The sequence below is a fragment of the Esox lucius genome, chromosome 4 (genome assembly GCF_011004845.1).
Source record: "Esox lucius isolate fEsoLuc1 chromosome 4, fEsoLuc1.pri, whole genome shotgun sequence".
Taxonomy (NCBI): Eukaryota; Metazoa; Chordata; class Actinopteri; order Esociformes; family Esocidae; genus Esox; species Esox lucius.
The window spans coordinates 31,467,803-31,485,154 of NC_047572.1; positions in this window are offsets into that span (position 1 = coordinate 31,467,803).

The window sequence follows — 17,352 nt, forward strand, 5'->3', positions numbered from 1 at the left end:
ATGCTTATTTTAGGCAGGTCTTGGAGACATCTACTAAAAACTGACATTTTGGGTGACGCGGGTGATCGCCTTAAGTAAACCGGAAAATGATATGCCGACATTTGGCTAAAGCGGAAGTTCGTCCTTACTCTAGTGCACAGAGCCTATTGGAGGCATTCAGATAAGGACCCTGAATGCCTGTTCTTACCTGTGCAAGGGAGTCAAAGGGTTGACTACAGAACCTAGGGATGTACAGTTCATCAAGTTTCCACACGTCGATCACAAGGACTACACACACACACACGCACACACACATTCATCTAAGCATCCACACAATTGCTTTATTGCTGACTTTCACCCTCTCACACACAAACACACTCATTCAGTCAAGCGCGTTTGTCAGTTACTGTCGTGTATGCATCGCTCTTTCTCTCCCTCTCTCAGAGTCTGGCATTGTGGGGTACTTTTCTCCTACTTTCTCCTAATAATGGCTGCCCCCCCACAGGCTGAATCAGCATGGGACCCTACAACTAGAAAAATGGAAATGTCTTCCTCTAATCACACTCCTGAACGACATTATAGCCTTGAGATGGATTATTCCGCCAAATCACATCGTCTACGCTTTTTCCTCTCCCAATTCTGTTATTTATTTCACTAGAAGAACTAGAACAAGTTGGAACTCTTTTAGTTCAGAGCTTATTGTCTATCACTGACAATACCATATGATTCTGTAATCAAAAAGGTAGAGCTTTTTTTTCTTTTACCACAAATTGCCCTTCCTTTATTTTGCTATTGTCAGAGTGAAAACTAATCATAGACCTTGGTGTTCTGATCCTTGATGAGCTGAGGGACACCCATCGGATGGCAACAATGTTTGGCAAGGGGGTGCCAGCGGGGGTGTTACGCGGTGATGGGCCTGATACAACGAAAACGCGGTGAAAAGTAGAGAGAAATTAGCGAAGGGAGGGACAGGGGGAGAGGCAGTTGGAGAGAGAAAGTGGAAGAAAAGAAATCTGACAGTGGATTTTGAAATTGCCTCGCGCCATCTCTGCTTATTATATTTCACATCTCATTATGCGCCGGGCTTTTGGAGACGGCTGTTTGTCAGTGAGCGTGCCTGGAATACTAATGACGTCTTTCCCCACTCACTCACTCATGTTTATTTGCTGGGCTTAGAAGAGTATGTTGCAACAACAGTCAGACAGTGCTGCATAGAAACAGACCCAGGGTCTCGCTGCTCGGTGTGAGCTCCAGTAACGCGACGGTAATGTCTGCATGGGAAAGGGTGGCTTTTCCGGGGGTTAGAGCACCTGACCAGTAACCAAAACTTTGCTAGATCAAAACCCTTTTTTAAACGCTTCCATGTAATTGCTGCACACGATAACGTGTTATAAGTCAAACTAACCGCCAAACATTATGTCTCAACCCCCCCCCCCCGACCCCCCTAACAAGACAAGAACTTACACCGACAAGCATTAACTAATTTGTGTTAAGCCCCCAACTGAGATGAGTGTATTCCCTAGACCCTGTAGTTCAGAGTATGCAACTTACTTGTTTCTAGCTCAAATTGCCAGCATACTACTGTTATGTTATGGAGGAAGCGAATTACATCCCAAATACCCATGAGACCAAGTGCATGAAGTTTGCAGTTGTGTCTAGAAAAGTTTTTGTTTTGCTTAAATCCTGTGTTTTACACTGTGTTGTGTAATTATACGGGTGAAGTTAGTGTTTGCAAAGGGCTGGTTGGTCGGTGGCTGTCCTGGTCTTCCCCCCGGCATGTCTCAGCGTGTTGGACTGAGAGAAAGATTGGGGCTATCAATCTACACATGGGGCTATCAGCCCGAAATACAGGTCAGTGTGGACTCCTGAAGGTGAGTAACAGACAGCTCCACTTGAAGGAAGAGTTGAGATTCAAGGTCACGTTGGGTCGCTTCCATGGCAACAGTGTTGGCTGAGAGAAATTGAATAAAACGTTTTTAATGTGGTGACAGAGAGACTGAATCATTTGTTCAAGGACCAGAACACTACAGGAGTGTTTTCTTTATTTCCTTCAGTTGAGGAATTCACTGATGACAGGTTCTCATTTGACGCCTTAACCTCGTTGCTCTGCTCTTATTGGACCGAGACTCGCTGGACCCGCCCACACGGCCTCAAACCACTCTATTCACAGAACATTCCTGGGTACGGTTATCATAGCAGCTTGGTTTATTAAACCCCATCAGATGAATGTAACCACCCACAATGCGACAAGCATACATGTCAATTTTACCAGCACTTCTCTGCCCAACTGCTAGCAAACCACCCCCCCCCCCTCCGGCCAAATTCTATCCATACTTCTGCTCTGAATGCGGTGCAGCGGTAATGACCAAATCACCATATGGAGCTGTAGCCTTCCATCATTGATATGCAGGAAGAAAAATGGTGGGCAGCCACCACCTTGCCTGTTATGCAGAACCATAGCACAAAATTCCAAGGTGTGCATCAATCCACCATGTTCTGATTCCACTTACAGCATAGATTAAAAAAACACGTGGGTTCACTGTTGAAGTCACTGCGAGAACGATTGATCCAGTCGCTGTTCTCTGGCATGCCAAGTAATGAAAATGCCAGGTAGGAGTTATGAAAGGATGGGAACTGAGGTGCCGCTGCGTGTTTGCTTTCCTCTAACTCAGTGGATCCCAAAACTTCAGGCCACCATTTCATCATGCAGGAACATGATGTAAGAACTTTGCTTTACAAGTGCGTGTAAAGTATCTGGGGGAGCGGGAAGGAAATGAAGGAAACATTTCCCGCTGCCTAGCCGTGTAAAGTCACATGTATCCGTGTCAATGATGTCAAGCATGGGCTAATTTATGTTGCTGATTTTTTGAAACTGATAGAAAAAATACATTTGGCATTCTACAGGTCAATATTGAGTCATTAACATGATTATCGTTTGTATGTACCGCTACCATTAACCCTAAACCCCTGAATTGTCCATTTTAAAGTTGTATTTGCTGTTTTTCATATGCTCAATACAAAACAACTTGTCTGTGGGGAAGAATCTTTGTTATTCTCACATGCTTGGGCTCAGATGTTTGTGATGGGAATATGGGAGTAATCTGGAGTGATGTTCTCTCTGAGGTACGGTCAGGCTTCAGAGTCTTTCAGGATCTCTAGACAACACACAGCATGTAAAAATAAAACAATACAGAAATACATTTGGGATATTTAGCAGGTGTTATCATTAGATAGCAGTTGATTTAGTTAGTAGGCAAGGCAGCTGATGGATTTTGCTTCTCATGGCATTGACAGTGTTCCAGGACGTTTTTGTGTCTGGGAAGGAAGCATGTTACCTGTAAAATCCTTCCTCTGTCTTCCTTATTGCCTGAGTGAAACTGAAGTGTTTTGTTTCCCTGAGGATCCTATCAGAGACTGTTGGGGAGGCCATGGCAAGTGTTCCCATTGGATCAGCTCAGTTCAGCGCCAAACCAGGGTCCATGCGGTCTCAGTGCTAAATCAGGGTCCATGGGTTCTCTAGCCATAGACTGTCTTGGGGGGGGGAGTTATTAAAGAACTGTAAGGAACTCCAGGCCCGTGTACAGACGCCGAGGCAGACGAACACAACTGTTCATTGAATTTATTTGAAAAGACAAAATCAGCAACCAGCGTAACCGCGCCGTTAACAGCAGAAACCGTGAGGCCTGGGTTCAAACGTATCAGACACCATTAACAGGAATATGTCATAACTATAAACTCTGAGCTTGAGCCGCCAAGCATGTGACAGAGGACTAATGTTGGCGTCCCAAACCAGCGACCCTTGACACGTACTCACCGCGAAAGAAACAACGTCCCTGGTGGCGGCAGCGAGACCGACAGATGTTGGGACAGTCTCAAGTGCCAAGGAGAGCTAAAATATTCCGGGTGCAACTTTTACCAGGCGCCTTAGAAAGGACTTACATGAAAAGATCTTCAACGGCAACAAGGTCACACTACACTGAGAGAGTATCTATAGACAGAGTAAATACACAGTCTGGTTGGCAGCGGGCACCGCGATTCCCGGTAGCCACAGTGCGCATCAAGCCAGCAGATGAAATAACAGCCTGGCTTGGAGATGAGAGGCCGGCGCGGCCCACAAGATTCCCGAGGGACAGTCTGACGGATGCTTGGAGGGAGGCGTCAGTGACACGTTCTGTCGGCGGGTCGGCAGAGGAACGACCCAGGGGACTGGCTAGGGACAGCGCTGGGAGAAAACAACAGCTCCCCAGATTGGGCAGGGAGAGTTAGTCGGCGCTCCCTGGAAAACCACATATTTCGGACGATCCAGAAAGAACGGCTGTGATACTCGAGGCTGGTGGGTAATTTATCCAGTGGGGACAGGCTGAGATGGATGGAGAGTTATATTCCCGGTAAATGACTGTGGAGGGATGCAACATGAATGGAAACATGAACTTCAGTGGGCAGGTTCCACAAAACAAAAACCCTGCCAGGCCGTAGAACGCCGAACAATAAAATGAAGGACAAAACAAAGACATCTTAAACATGACATGCAGACAGCCAACAACAGAGCAGCATTCCTACGACATCTTGGATTTGCACTGGACTTTACGTCCATTTCTCTCGCTAATAGCTTCCCTATGAGATGAAATTGCTCTCACCAGCAAATTTCTCCCCAATCCAGTTGATTCGATAAAGAGCTTGCCACAGCAGGCCTGCTAGCTGAATTACTTCTATAAAACACAATTTAAAGAGTCAAATGTGCAGATTAACATTCAGGAATATTCCCTTTTGCCCACATTATAAGAAATGGCCATATCAGAGTGTTTAAGATCTTTAATGGATTACGCAAAAATAATTTAAACAAATTATTAATACATTATTAACAAGGGTTGAAATATAACTCCGACATCCGCGTTCGAGGGAATTGGGGATTTTGGTGCGGCGACTTCACAGTCAGTGAAACATCATGCAAGGACCCTGGTTAGTAGATCTAACGAGATCGCCGCCTCAGCGCTGTGGGCAGTCCTGGACACCCCGAGGCCTGACGCGGAGGCGAACGGAGATGACCGGATGAACCAGTCACGCCCCGCAACCCAGCGGACCGCTCCCAGACCCGCCCCAGGCTGGATCAGCCTGGTAAAACACAGCCAAAACCTACATAGGGCCTGTCAAGTCGGTGGTTTTACGGAGAACTCGGGACCCTCAAATGAACGGGCGACCCGTGTCCTGCTGGACGGGGTCGTTGTGGAGGCATAACAGTGGGGGACGGGAGTAGCCATTTATTAAAGTGCTTCCAGTCAAGACCCAGCCGCTCCCCTTTGCGGACGGGACGGTCGTCTGAAGAAAGATTCCCTTAAAACCTGTGAGGAGTTCTCTTTCTCCCCCTCTCCGTTGTGCGTTGGTCTCTTCAGTAGTATTTCATTAATCACCTTGGAGATTTTTACTGCCAGCGAAAGAGGGAGGAAGGCAGGAAAGAAGAGGGGGGGGGGGCAGGGTATGCCCCCGACCTAAAATATGGCAGGATTTATCGTAGGGGAGTGAGCGGGCTATTCTATTAGGGCGAGGAGACGTGTTAAAGCATTAAGCACTCATAATGCTTTACAATATTAAGGATTTATTTTCCAGCCCGGCCAAATGGCTCCCTATAGCATTTAGATAATGCCAGTGAAGGAAGGCAAAAACAATCATTCTGGTGTGCCGCCGTACAGCGTACTGTAGCTCAATTGGATTTTCTGCAGCGTTCCCCTCATCGGTTTAATAAAGTCTACCCCCGCTCTTTCTGTGTGGCCCCCCCCCATCGCAATCTTAAAGGACAAGGGAGGAGGCTCGTCCTTTGTGAGTTAAATTGCCGATCCGGGCTAAAGTCATCATGGGAAACCCGATCCTAGATTATCACTCCCACTCTGAGGTGCTTTATGAATATGGGCCCGGTCCAGATCAGTGTGAATACGTTTGAGGCCTCACCACAGAGACGTTGTCAGCGTGTGATATGCCCAAGTGACACAGGTCTGGCGGAATTCTAATATTGCGGACCAGAAAGGCCGAGCTTGAGACTGGGTATCAGGTCATTGCTGTTGTTGTTGTTGTTGTTGATGGTGGTGGCGGTGTTGTCTTCCCCTGTTCATAGTTAATCAAATAATACTCATTCCGTCCCCTCAAAAAGATCATCAATAATGAGATGAGCTTGAATTAGTGCAGCTAGAACAATCCTAATTACCTGAATGGAGAAAAGAGGCCACACTTGACTGCCTCCGCTCAACTGTGAGAAACAAGATGGATGCTGTTTTGACTAGAATAGATTCTTAGTTAAGAGGCAATCAATGCACTTTGCTTTCATTGTAATGAGAAAAATGAATTGAATGTTTGTGTTTTGGGCCAGATGACGTGTCTATAGGACAGGGAGCATAATCAAAGACAGAACTGATTGTGGTGGAAAAAAATATGTGTAAGCTAGCTACAGGGTTCAGGGTAGTTGGGCTGCCTTTTGCTGGAGGCCTCCAAGCAGCGTATTGAATTTTAAACACCATGTGCAGTTCGCTACTCAGGAAACCCCAGAGAATATTGGTTTAAATTATGAGGAAGGATAACTCTGCATTAATGTATCCCAACTTAGATCTTTCTGGGAAACAAAATTAAACGTATAGTTTTTTTTCAGTGCAGTACTTACTGCTTTACAGCAACAGGTGTGTCATGAAGCGGTCCTCTTTTGTGGGACATTTGCTACGGATTTTAATCTATTTCAATGATGAATTGCGTGACAGACCTTTTTTAATTGTACATTATGTTATCTGTACTTCACGGAATCCGTATCTTCTGCCTGCATCAGGGAGGAGCAGAGAAAACAGGATGGAAAATGCAGTTTTTCTAAATAAATTAGCGTTGCCGGCTGTAACACATTTTAGTGTAATTAATTGATATGGCCAGGGCCGATGTGAGCTGGCAAATTGAACCGCTCCTATTGACCAGTCATTTAATGGTCTTCACTGGGGCTGCCTTCACCTGACCTCCATTTCATTCCCGAGTCATTACAGTCGTGGGCCAGAATTTAGTGTGTCTGCTAGCCCTCGCATGCTACCCACAGAAGGATAGAGGGGAGTCATTGTTTCTTCCCCAATGATGTCGGCTAATGGCTACATGCTAAATATACCCGTCCACTCCGGGCATAATGGGAGCATCCGTTTTATTCCGGCCACTCCCGAAGGGTTTGAGCCGGTGCAATATGGCAGACATTTTGGAGCCAGAGTAGCTGGTTATCGACAAGCAACAGATTGAATGGGACAGGGAGGAGGGAAAACACAGACAGAGAATGATATCGATTACAGTCCTCATTCAAAGAGTTGAGAGTTCAAGACTTTTGACCCTGGTCGGTTAAACAATATGAGCAGTAGAAGTCAATGAGGTGTGGGTGGGGTGATAGGATAGGCCCATCAACAATCCACCTCTGGGTTGCCACGGCGCTGGGACAGTGGGCGTGTACAATCAATACGATCAGACAGAATACATCAGTCTGTCTGTGGGCAGGCAGGCGAATAGAGCTTACACAAGAGGACACTCTCCGCGATAATGCCGTCCGCTCTTTATTACCAATCGTCATGCTACAGACTCGGTTCCAACGAACTACAGGGTTCCATCTCAGGGACAACTCCATCCCAGTGTCCATACTACTGTCTGGTCCGTTTAGAGAACTAAACACCCGGGAGCTGGGGGGGGGCGGGGGGTTACAGTGATTCAATCATCTCTTGTCTATTTCAGGACAAGAACATTCCCTCAGCAACCAAGGCAGGCCTCTGGACGGGAAGACAACACCAGCATTACATTGCCCCTACACTGTCGCTCCAACGATTTTACACCCACATCTACTGCTGCTGCAGCGTTGAGCCGAGAGGAAACAGCACAGTGAGACATCAAGTCGAACCGCTTAGAGGAGCCAGCCAGGGAGAGAGGGGGAGGTGGGGAAGGAGGAACAGAGAGAAGATGGCCAATCAAAGGAGACAGGCAGGACCAAAGGCTGAGTGGATGGATGATAGGTTGACCAAACAGCCATATGAGAGGGTGGCCTGGGCAAGTAATGGGGGACCTGGAAGAGACGTGAGGGTTTTCAGCTTCTTACTCTAGAAGACAGACTGGTCACGGCGTGGTCCTTGATAGCAAATAAGTGTTGAGTGAGAAATTGGATGGTCTGACCTGATGAAGCCACAAACAAATTCAAGCAATGAGCACAAATGATCACCTTGTAGCTGAACTCGCCCGCGGGATTCATCAAGGTTTTACGGAACACAGCTCAATAAGAACAACAGCGAGAATAAAAACATTAAAGAAATACCATGCAGTAATAATGTCTCTAATTACATTGGTGAATTGCATGTAATTATACCTCAAAAATTAGCGTCTGACGGCTCATCAAAGAAAAGGTCAAACATATTAAGAAATAAGCTTCCTGACTCATGCTTTAAATTCCCCAACACTCTGAAGAGATTGGATCAGGTGCAGTAGGCACGCTAGGAGAAGAACATTGCTTATTGGATCGAAACCTTTTATCCTCAAACCAACTCTGGTGACAGGGAAAGACAGACACGAAGAACATGAGGTGTCAAAGGACAGGGCCGGTCTCTAGCTAGATCAATGTGTTATGTGTTTCGGAGCGTGCGTGCCTTCTCTAATGCGTGTGCATGTGTAAATGTGTGTGTAAGCGTGAATGTCTGACTGCTTGTGCTCTCCACTTCCCGCTCTGTACTGCAGAAGAAAACAGAACTGTATATTACGAGCAGTCATTGGACACAGTCCCAATAATTCGTCACAGAAATCACCCTTCATGCAAGATTAATGTCCCTCTAGGATTCCACTACAAAAGGTTATGAATGGACTTTAATATTAACTAGCTTTGCCTTGAGGATAAGAATCTCATTCTAGTTAGTATACATTCTTCTTTCTCTCTTTCTTGCTTTTGCTCTCTTATGCTTTCTTTCTATTTCATTCTCCCTTTCGTTCTATTTCTTTTCTCTCTCTCTCCTCCTCTTCCTCACGGCATGCATCGTAAGCATAGAACGCGTTCACATTATGGAAGGCGATAACACATCAGAATTATACTGTGGGAAAAGTGCTTTCATTTGTCTAACACTGTGCACTCTCAAATGGGGCTTGAGTGGAAATAAAAGGGATTTTTTTTTTTCATAAATTGATCATTATGAAAATTCATGCGTGGCGTTTCGGTCACACGGATTTGTAATTTAACGTCCATGTTCTCGCAGCTGCTGGTGCTTCAAAGATGGACAGGGAGGGGGAATTGTATTGTGTGGGGGATTTTACTTTACTACAGAACATTGCTGATTTAGAAACTGTTCTGTGGCTGCCTGTTTTTTTGCAAACATCCAGTGGTAACCTGTTTAATTTTTTGCTGTCACCAAATGAATAGTGTTTTCAATGCTTTCTGCTGAGTGTAAATACTGAAGCGGTAATAAAATGAGTTTTGTCGTTCATCTCTCTAGACAAAAGACAAATGCAGCCTCTCTAACTGCAATATTCTCTAACTTCAATAGTGTGGAAAAATGATTAAAGGAGAAAATGAACTTACACTGTGTTTCATCACTCTTCATGTGCACTCTCTCTTCTTCTCTCTCTTTCTCTCTCTCCCTCTCTCTCTCCCTCTCTCACTCGCTCTCTCTCTCTCTGTTTGGCTACAATCCCAGAGACATTGCAAATATGGGAGGTGTTAATACATGACAAGGTTCAGTCCTCAAGTGGAGCGAGAAGAGAGGAGGATGTAGTGAAATGTACCTCAGATAAACCACGGTGCTGCATGAGTGGGTGAAGGAGGGAGGGAGGGAGTGTGTGTGGGTGTGTGTGGGTGGGGATGACTGGGCGGGAATGTTGATCGGGTGACTGAGTGGGAATGTTGGTGGGTGACTGGGTGGGGATGTTGATCAGGTGACTGGGTGGGAATGTTGGCAGGTGACTGGGTGGGGATGTTGATCGTGTGACTGGGTGGGGATGTTGGCGGGCGACTGGGTGGGGATGTTGGTGGGTGACTGGGTGGGGATGTTGGTGGGTGACTGGGTGGGGATGTTGGCAGGTGACTGGGTGGGGATGTTGATCAGGTGACTGGGTGGGGATGTTGGCAGGTGACTGGGTGGGGATGTTGATCAGGTGACTGGGTGGGGATGTTGATCAGGTGATTGGTTGGGGATGTTGGTGGGTGACTGGGTGGGGATGTTGGCAGGTGACTGGGTGGGGATGTTGATCGTGTGACTGGGTGGGGATGTTGGCAGGTGACTGGGTGGGGATGTTGGCAGGTGACTGGGTGGGGATGTTGGCAGGTGACTGGGAGGGAATGTTGATCGTGTGACTGGGTGGGGATGTTGATCAGGTGACTGGGTGGGAATGTTGGCAGGTGACTGGGTGGGAATGTTGGCAGGTGACTGGGTGGGGATGTTGATCATGTGACTGGGTGGGGATGTTGATCAGGTGACTGGGTGGGGATGTTGATCAGGTGACTGGGTGGGGATGTTGGCAGGTGACTGCATGGTAAGCGGTTACGTCGGGGGATTGAGATGGACATGGCAGAAACTTTAATTTGTGTTCAGTGAACAATTTTCAACGTATGTTTAGGGTCATTGTCCTGCTAGAAGATCCAATAACAACCTAGTTTTAGTTTCCTGACGGAGGAAGGCAGATTCAAAGTCAAATGGTCCTGGTATTTCATGGAGTTCATGATGCCATGTACCCTAACAAGGTTCCCTGGGCCTTTGGAGGAAAAACAACCCCACAACATCACGAAGCCTCCACAATACTTAACAGTCGGGATCAGTTTTTTTTGGTATAGCCATCCTTCTGTTTACGCCTAACCCACCTTGAGCGTTTGCTGGCGAAAAATCTAAATTTTTGTTTTATCAGATTTCATCAGCTGCGTGCTGTCTCCCGCCCCAGCGCTCCACCTCGTCGGTGTACTAACTGCCGGCTGGAGACGACGGCAAACACACCCCACACACTTCCCGGTTTTCCTGGTTTTCACCCACACCTCACTGGCTATTGTGTCATTTGGTTTGGTGCAGTGGCTTTCCTCTTTCGTGAACAAAATGACAAGTATTTTATTTTTAATTTTGTTGTTTTCATTTTTGCCTCTGCCTCCACGCTTTTGCTACCCTCGCACTTCACAGAAGCACTCCGGTCCAGTCAGTTTCAGTAGCGTTTAGCATTCTCCATGCACTTACATTTGAGGTGTAATGACAGGAACAGCTTTTTCTTGCATGCCCTCCAAATAATTTTGGAGGGCTGTGGCCACTCCCCGGCTGTGGCCACTCCCCGGACGTCATTGCAGGTTTTGCCGAAGGCTTTCACGCTGAAAGTGAATTCTTGGACAAAAGCACCAAAACTCTACCTCATGCCTCAAACAAGGGCATCAAAAGTACAAACACATTTTCTTCTTTGCACTTTATTTGCAATCCTGCAACACACCTGCGAAACAATTCACACTGGCGATGAGGGAGAGTCCAGCCCAACCCAAGGCAGAGAGTCCAGCCCAACCCAAGGCAGAGAGTCCAGCCCAACCCAAGGCAGAGAGTCCAGCCCAACCCAACTGGATAAACGGTAGTATTCATAATATGCACATTTACACTGGAGAACAGGTATGACTTCAACTTTTTACACTAGACGGTGCCTGCGTATTTGTTGCACATCATTCTGCATCACAGTACAATACAATGTTCTACAATATTAGTTGTATGCTCCTAAGTGACGAAAAAAAAAAGTAGGTCTGTGCTGTGAAGTACAGGTCATAGTGTTGATGTTTCTGTGTGCAGTATGACAGTACAGTATGTAAAAAACAGCCTAACCAATCATATTCTGGCATTTTCTATAGAACTGCCATATGACCTCCTGAGGGTGAAAGGGCAACGTCCGCTCACCCATGAACAGGAAGTAACCATTGTCAGTGGTTCACCAACCACAATAACTTCTGTTGTAGACTTGCCCACTTACACCCCATTTTTTGTTTTCGGGCTTGGCATTGGATAGTGTCTAACCCACCAATCACATGTCCTCCCGCCTCTTCTCCAAGCAGTGGAAGAGGCGGAGACATTGAGGTGGGGTCACTTCAGGATTGGATACAGAACACAAGGTGACATTTTACAGTATTACCACTGTCATTTTCGTTTTACATTTAATCATTTTTGAGTTTACAGTAACATTTTGTATTGATTACTGTACTGTAATGCTACACTTCTTCGTGTTTTTTTGTTGTTGTAAAAACGTGCAACGACAGACAAATAAGCTGTGTATATATATTTGAAGCCTTTCTATTTTTGTGTTCATTGGAATGTGAGTAGATGTACTGGAACAATCTTTCACAGAATCCTGTATGAGAAAATTACAAAGGTATACCAAGTACTAAAGACAGCAGTGTTTTGTGTAAAGTACATCAGTGCGTTGTTGCTGCTTTGAAGGAGTCATTCAGATGCTGCACCTGTGTGTCATTCTGTTGTAAAAATGACATTTTGAAAAAGGATTGTTAGTTTATGACAGTGGAGTTCCATTTCTCCAAGTGTTGTGTCTTATTTGGCTTGTGTGTAGTTTTGACTTGTTTGCCAAATACCGCAACAAGTGTGTAAACAATCGACAATTACTGTAGCATCCATCACCGTGGATACCGACCGAGATGCGTCTCAGAGATGCCGGTCTTACATGGATCCCCCAACAAGCTGGGTTCACCTCTCAATGAACCTCGAATTCTGACCCCTGACTGCTCAGAGCAAAAAAAAAGTTGGAATGCCTGGAGGTGATCCTGTGGTTGAGAGAAGAAATCGTATGTACAGTATGGCTTTTAATCAAGGCGACAGCGTTTTCTCTCAGGTCTGTGTTTCTGTTGATGTGAGCTGGTGTGGGAATACTGAATCGTTGAAACATAGTTTAAAACCACTGATTATTATACAAACACTGCCTGGTGCAATTAACCCAGCAAGGAGTCTCTAGCACTGCCTCACAAACACACGCGTGCTGCCTGCTGTTGCAGTAGTTATATCTCTCCTTCTAGCTTTCTTCAGCATTTCTGTTCTTTTTCTCTCTGTTTCTATCGCGTTCAATGACACAAACACGCAGATAAACGCACACGATCTGCAGTATAGTCATGTACCCGACACTCTTATCGCTATTGATTCCAAACATTTATTGCCTATAGTACCTAGTGTTTCATTTTATTACAGGGAAGGAGAGGAGATGCCAGAGACTTCTGGAGAGATGATTAGGTGACCATGATGTTATCAGATTGGACATTTTGCCAGGACACCAGATAAACACTGGCTAATACATGCGATGACAGTGAGAGGTCACGTCTTCCTGTACAGGACAGCCTCTAAGCTAATAGAAAAAAAGAGACGCATTGAGCATACAAAGAAGAGGGGTAATCTCTCGGCTGTATGGCGTAATACACCTGCACACACATACACACCAACACACTGCAGACTACACGAAGGTCAGTGAGTTTCAGCGGGATTGTAGAAAAAGAATTAGGTTTTGGAACCCTGTGAACTTTGACCTCTTTCTAGTTATAGCCAATGTCCGTGTGTTTGTGTGTTGTAGAGGGAGTTTGTGTGTTTCAGAGGGAGATTGTGTGCTGTAGAGGGAGTTTGTGTGCTGTAGAGGGAGTTTGTGTGTTTCAGAGGGAGATTGTGTGCTGTAGAGGGAGTTTGTGTGTTTCAGAGGGAGATTGGGTGCTGTAGAGGGAGTTTGTGTGTTTCAGATGGTGTTTGTGTGGTGTAGAGGGCATTTGTGTGCTGTAGAGGGAGTTTGTGTGTTTCAGAGGGAGATTGGGTGCTGTAGAGGGAGTTTGTGTGTTTCAGATGGTGTTTGTGTGGTGTAGAGGGCATTTGTGTGCTGTAGAGGGAGTTTGGGTGTTGTAGAGGTAGTTTGTGTGTTGCAGAGGGAGTTTGTGTGCTGTAGAGGGAGTGTATCTCCACTGAATTTAGAAACGGCACTGGAAGACTGGAGTTTGGAGTCAGAGTGACATATGTTGTTACAGTGTGTGTTGTCCTCAACTTCTGCTCGAGTTTTTCTCTGCCAAAGCCGTAGCTCTAATTATCTGAGCTGGTCTCTGTCTCTGTGGTCGGCGCTGAGTTGAGGTGGGATGGGTAATGTCTGCGCAAGGCTGGAGATTCATTACGCCGCGTTCTCTTTTGGCAACAACAATCCATCCGTCCTGATACACCAAGTGAGTCTCTGTTATAATTGGAGAAGACCATGAAGAAAACATAACTTCACACTTTAAAGGAATTAAAGATTGTAATTCCTTTTCATTTGATCATTGTTTGTAAACCCCCGGGTTGGATCTTGAGAGGAGGGGCTGGAGTTAAATGAATGATGTTAAAATATGTTGCTTGTGCAGTTTTCCATTTTCTTTTTTTACTCAATGAGAACATCTGAATGTAGGAAACAGAAACAGTACCATCTAGTGGTTGAAAAAGCAAACACACCAAGACAACCAGAAACCCACACAGACCCACACCACCACGCACCTACACTCTCTCTCTCACACACACACACAAACACACCGACCTGTCACATGCATGCAAGCACACAAACACACAAATGCGCCTACACACACCAAAGCTAACACACACACAAAATAACAGAGAGAGAGCTAGAGAGAGAGAAAAGTATGGGGACTATGGCAATGACTTACAGTCTCACAGTGATGAAGAACATGTGTGTAGAGCATGAATGGTCATTGTGGTGGAAGCCCGCGCAACACGCTTGCGCCTCGGGAAATGACAGGTTTCCATGTGCGCTGTGTGGTTTAATGGAGTGAAGCCATTAGTCTTGGGCACACAGGTGGAAGCAGAGCTGTGGCGGTGTACTTAGAGAAAGCAGCCCATTAATCTCCCACTCTGATCCCTCACCCCACGCCAACATATTTACCCTAATTAAACAAGACAAACGAGAGGCAGCCAAACACCCCTAAATCTCCCAGATAAACATCGGAGGGACCGGCTGCAATATGGAAAATGTTGGGAGACATCACCATTTCACCTTGTCTAATTACCCAGAGAACTTCATTAATATGCACGACTCTGCTTCGTTTCGGATTAATTAATCAATCCCAGTGTACACTTATTTATTTATTTGTGTGGGCGGGGCTGTTTATTTATTTCCAGACTCCAGAGTCTGAATAAAAGCTGTTGTTGCGATTAGCATTTGCGCGCAGCTAGATGTGCATAAATAAAGGTAGGATACATTGAAACAGCTGTTAAGTCGTTTGGAATGGATTGGAGTGTCACACACACACACACACACAGCGCTCCCTAACTGGTCAGAGATGGCGGTCCTTCTCCATGACTGTAGATGATGCGGATAGGCTGTTCTCCCCGGAATCATTTTGCTATAGCCCTGAGAGCTGTGACAAAGACGCTGGGAATGTTCTCTGTTTACACTAACCATACAGGAGGCCTTCTGGTAATGTCATAAATCATCACCATTTGAAAAAATACAGGCAATTTCAGGTTGCTTTGCTATTACTGTTGTTCAACAAACATTTCCTGAGTATGTTCTACATCTCCTCAAAAGTATGTAAATCATCATATCGCAAAAAAAAGATTTGCCCTCAAAAGTCACATAAAAGCATTGAATACATTGACACTACCTAATACCCATTAAAACACCATTATTACAACTATTATTCTCAGGCTATATTTTATGAAGTCTGTTTGCCTTGAAAAAGGTGTTGAATTATTCTTGACTGGATTCTGCTGAAAATATGAGCTTGTTTTCAAACAGCCATGTACACAATGGGGCTGGTTCTTGGGCCTCAGGAATCCAGTGCGGTCTACCGTCAGGGCGGCATTCTACAGAAAGAATAAGCATGTTCTATGGGCAATTAATATGATAATAAATAAATTAGCTACAAGTTCCTGCGATTTTCCTGTATTGTCTTATGTGTGCTAATACACACAGGTTCAGAAAACAGGGTGGTCAGCACAGAAATCAAATATGTTAACAGCAAATGACCTGTTTTCATTTCTTGAAAGTATGGAAGATTAATGCAATGGAGGAACAGCTCAGGTTTGGCAGCGCTCTTTCTTCCAGTTTCCTTCAATGTCTTACCGTATTCAAGAAGATGGTCAAGTACAGTATCCCAAATCTCATTAGCGATCATTATAGTTTTTCCCTCTCCGCACCACTCATTCTCACTCTCTCGCTCTCTGTTGTTGTCATCCATTGTTCCACAACACAGGTGATTTAACCTGGGGTCCTTTTCATTCAAACCGACATCCTCACCAATTCTGCTTGTTAGCAGTTTAAGCGTGTTTAACGATTGTGTAAAAACTTTACAAATTCTAGTTGGGTTTGGGATTTCCTGCTTTTACCCTCCAAATTTCAGAAATCCCCCAATCTGTTAATCTATCTGAAATTCATAGATTTCTGTAAACGCCCTCATGAGGCTACAGATGCGGTTATACATCAAAAGCTGAATGTAGTCGTACGATGACCACCTTAAAGTCATGTTGGTGTAATAGCAGAACACCAGGCTGAAATTCATCAGGAAAACAGATCTCACCTATCTTAAGTATCCCTCTATCCAAAGTAATATTTATAGAGAAGATAGAAAAGCTGGATTTTTTTTTATGATTAAACTGCCTTTTTCGTCTTCGTTCTGAACTAGGTAAGGCTAAAGTAGCCTACGGGATTTCATGAAAATGCACTCTTTTGGTGAGCAAAAGTGTGGTATCTAACAAGTTGGGATTGTCAATCAGAACACGATTATGGATTTATCTTTGTAGAGGGAACAAATGGTTTTCCTACCGGTACACCAACTGCTCGGGGCATGTCTTGGTAGGAGGGGGAATGTTATTCAGCTTAACGAGTCTTGCACTTTATGAAATTAGCTTCTTTGCTGTCTGCCTGAATTTCTTATTTCAAGACACTGTCTTTTCTCACTGGATTTTTTTTCTGCATTTTTCTTCAGTCCCTCCCAGTTATGTGACGTAAAATTGTACAGGGTCGGGAGAGTCAAATATCAAGATGTGTGTCCTCTGATGTACAGCTCGCCAAGCCACTCTGCTTCTTATAACACACTGCCTGCTCAAACAGGAAGTGATTGTCAGCAAACCGCATGCAGGAAGGATAGCGCATTCCCAGGCCAACAACCCTGACTGAGCTTGCATGCTCCCTACCTACCACAAGCAGTCACTAGACAAGACAATCCAGTCCGACAACCATCCCGTCAATCCTGTCAATGCTAAGCTAATTAGCACAGTACAATTACAATGACTGCTTCACAATGACCCCCCCCCCCCCCACACACACACACACACACTCACACTCACACACAGACTGCCACTACACACCTGGTCCAGAGAGATGATGGAGATGAGGGTAAGGGCTGGCTAGGTGGTGAGGGGAGAATAATTG